The 3,743-nt window shown below is 28.3% G+C and overlaps 1 non-coding gene across 1 annotated transcript; it reads right to left on the bottom strand.

Moving 5' to 3' along the window:
• Nucleotides 1–2,979: 2,979 nt before the first annotated feature.
• LOC114165631 (small nucleolar RNA R71) lies at nucleotides 2,980–3,086 on the bottom strand. The gene has a single exon (XR_003599744.1). It is a non-coding gene; the product is annotated as a small nucleolar RNA R71 (small nucleolar RNA).
• Nucleotides 3,087–3,743: the final 657 nt, after the last annotated feature.

The following is a 3,743-nucleotide window of genomic DNA, read 5'->3' as shown; positions in this document are numbered from 1 at the left end:
AAGGCACAGATCCTCATCATTGGTGTTAATGCCAATATTCATTCTTCATATAAACATAAATATCAATATTAGAGATTACTTTGTAAGAGGAGAAAAAGAAAAAAAATAAAATAAAATAGAGGATTTTATTCATAAAAACATAAAAACTTGTACATATAAAAGCAACATGAATTAAATATAAAACATTGTCTTAAAAATTAATCATAAAATAAAACTATTTTCTAACACTCCCATCACCAATAAGGTGATCAATGCTTCCATCGGGTTTAGAAAAGAAATCACCAATATCAAGATGAGTAGTATCCATATGACCATAATCAGAATCACCATCTTCATAAGCAAAGTGTGTTTCTACATTCTTCTTTTTAAGTGATTCTTGGTAGAGTTCAACAAGATGCTTTGGTGTATAACAGGCACGGGTCCAATGACCTTTACTACCACAACGGTAACATATATTTTCAGCCTTTTTGCCATTATTTTCACCCCTTTCTTTTTCCTTTTTCGCATTCTTGTTCCACTTCTGTTGATGAAGTTTCTCTTTGAAAATTTCCTTTATAACCATGTCCACGACCATGATTAATAGCACGACCACGACCACGACCATGGCTACGACCACGGCCAAAATTACGACCACGATTATTATTATGGTCTTGACCTCGTCCATGATTATATGGATCAGATGTTGCTGCATTCACTTCTGGGAATGGAGCAGAACCAGTTGGTCGGGCCTCATGATTTTTCATCAAGAGCTCATTATTTTGTTCAGCCACAAGAAGGCATGAAATCAATTCATAATATTGATTGCTCCATTCACTTCTGGGAATGGAGCAGATTAGGCGGATCTCATGATTTTTCATCAAAAGCTTTATTGCTTTGTCCAGCCAGCCATGCATAGGCATGAAATAAATTCACAATATTTGTGAAGTCTCTTTTCACAATATTTTTGTTATGAGCAAATTAGTTGCTTTATTTCTTTATTTAATGGTATCCCAATATCCATTGCATCTAAATATATTTCAACATTTAAAATCCAATATAAGGAATTCTTCCTTACAATATCAAGGGTCACAAATCCAAATTTTGCAACGTTTCGCGTGTTTAAAACTAACACATAAAATAATAATATTAATAATAATCATCATCATCAAAATAATAATATTAATAATAATCATCGTCATAATAAAAATATTATGACAGAGAATTTTGCAACGTTTCGCGTGTTTAAAACTAGCACATAAAATATTAATATAATCAAATTTCATGTATGAAATTATTAAAATCAAATAATAATAATAATAATAATATGACAGAGAAAAATAAATCAAACAATTATCATTACACAAAAAAAAGAAAATGAGATAAAGTTTGTGAATGAGAAAAAGATTAGAAAGAACCTCGGTTAAGGAATATAGAGCGTTGTTCTTAGGGAGAAAAAAAAAAATATGCCTTCACGCTCAGTTGGATAACCCTCGTGCTGATAACGTGTTATAAAATAAAGGTAATAAGAGAGACAAAGGAGAGGAAGAATAGAGAATGAGAGAGTAGGGAGCAACTTCTGTTTTTATGTGTGTCTCATTACTGATAGGACGAGTCCTATTTATAGGTACAATATGGTAACCCAGAAAGGATATAAAATCAAATAGTAAATACAAAATATTACATGATAAAGAGTAATGAATAATATGATTATCAATCATATGAGTAATTGTATAAATCAATGGACGACCATTAATTCATAACAATATTTATTTTTTTAATAAATACATGTAGTATTTATTAAGTATCTATTTAATTATATTAATCATTAACAAAGTTTAAACAAAATTAGTGTAATTATTGTATTAAAATTATAATTTTTCATGACACTAAACATAAAATATATCAATATTTGTTGTATTAAATTTACTATTTAGTTTAATTTTTTTTATTTATTTAGATAAAAATAATCTACAATTTAATAATTTACATACTTATTAGTTGATTACATTATAAGAAAATGTTTCATTAACAATCGATTTTGTTGACCAAAAGTTGTTAGTCACTATATTGATCAATTTAGATACCAATTTACAAAATAAAAAATTATTGATCACTAAAATAGCACTATTATGAATAAAAAAATTATAATTGATCGTTAAATTGGTCAATAATTTATTATAGACTAATTTAAAAATCAACTCCTTTTAATAATAAATCAATTATAATTTTTTATTCATAATAATAACTATTTTATTAATCAATAATATTTTATTTTATAAATTAATATATAAATTAATAACAACTTTCTATTATTAAAATTAGTTGTTAATTTGACTTTAACTATTTTTTACCTAACTCTATTATGACTTATAAAACTCAGTGAAATTTGATTACGAGCAATTTTATTAGAGCCAAACATCACAGGTGGAGGTATTTTTTTTAAAGCATTAAATATAAAGATAAAATAATTAATTTTAGAGGATATTACATATAATCTTTTATTAAAAATAAAAATAAAACAAGAATGCTTTTTGAAAGCCAATGCCACACGACATTTCACTAAAATGAGTTGGCCCGCGTATACTTCCCAGTTACGGAGCACACTGCGTACCCCATTTCCTTCGCACTTAAGCCTGTTTGATCAATAATATATAATGCAATTTGATCCAAAAAAAAATAAAAATTGGGGAAAATAATAATAGAACAAGAAAGAAAGAATAAATCAACACTAAAAGAACAAAAACAAGACAATTCTTCAAACCGTCAACACATTTCTTCTAATACTCAACTAGAAATGAATCAACGTTGATGCCAACCAAATCACTTAGAAATATTCTATCAAACTATGTTATGTAGCAAGGGAGGGCCTTTACACTATCTAATATTGTTGTTCCACCTACAACCAAGACAATGAAAATGAGTTCAAATCAAAGCTTAACTAGTTCAAGTGTTGTAGAAGAGAAATACTTTATTTAGTTCTTTCCACCATGAAAGTACATCAATGTTAAATTTGACCTTTCTACTTTTAGGAAAATAGCACATGAATCATTTTGTGAAGAATGGGAGAGGTTTAAGTCATTGCTTAGAAAATGGCTAAATCATGAATTTAAAGATGTATCACAATTGAACAACAATGAAATTATTTTAAATGTAGCAATATGAGAGACCATAATGTCTATTGATGCACAACAAGCAACAAAAATAATAGATTTTTTGCCTCCACGGATTATCAAGCTCGACATAACAAGTAATCAATTTATAAAAAAATGAGTAGTTGATCTTATTACTTAAAAAACCAATTAAGCACAAAGTAAATAATAATCAATTTACGATGGTCAAAATTTTGAGCTTGTTTAAAAAGGGGGAGGGGGAGTTCAAGTCCAATCAAGAGGAGTTAATTATTCCTTTTCTTATAATACAGTAATTGAATTATTGGGTAAATGCCTATAGGCAAGAATTGAACCCATGACCCCTACCTAGGGCTGGGCAAAATAAATCAAACTGCATTGCACTACCAAAAACTGCACTGAACTAAAAAACTGTTTGTATGAATTGCACTGAACTGAGAAACACTTCAGATGAACTGAACTGAACTGTTATTCTTAAAACTAGACTAAACTGCACTGAACTGCACTGCACTATAATATAAATTGAATTGTTTTATGAACTGCACTACGTCAGAAGTGAACTACACTATTTTTGAACTGAACTGCACTAATTTTTAACTTAACTACACTGTTTTTGAACCGTTTTCGAACCGTTTT

The sequence above is a fragment of the Vigna unguiculata genome, chromosome 1 (assembly GCF_037176805.1).
Source record: "Vigna unguiculata cultivar grain cowpea cultivar isolate G323 ecotype 2 chromosome 1, ASM3717680v1, whole genome shotgun sequence".
In the NCBI taxonomy this organism is placed as follows: Eukaryota; Viridiplantae; Streptophyta; class Magnoliopsida; order Fabales; family Fabaceae; genus Vigna; species Vigna unguiculata.
This window is presented reverse-complemented; position numbering and strand designations above follow the sequence as displayed.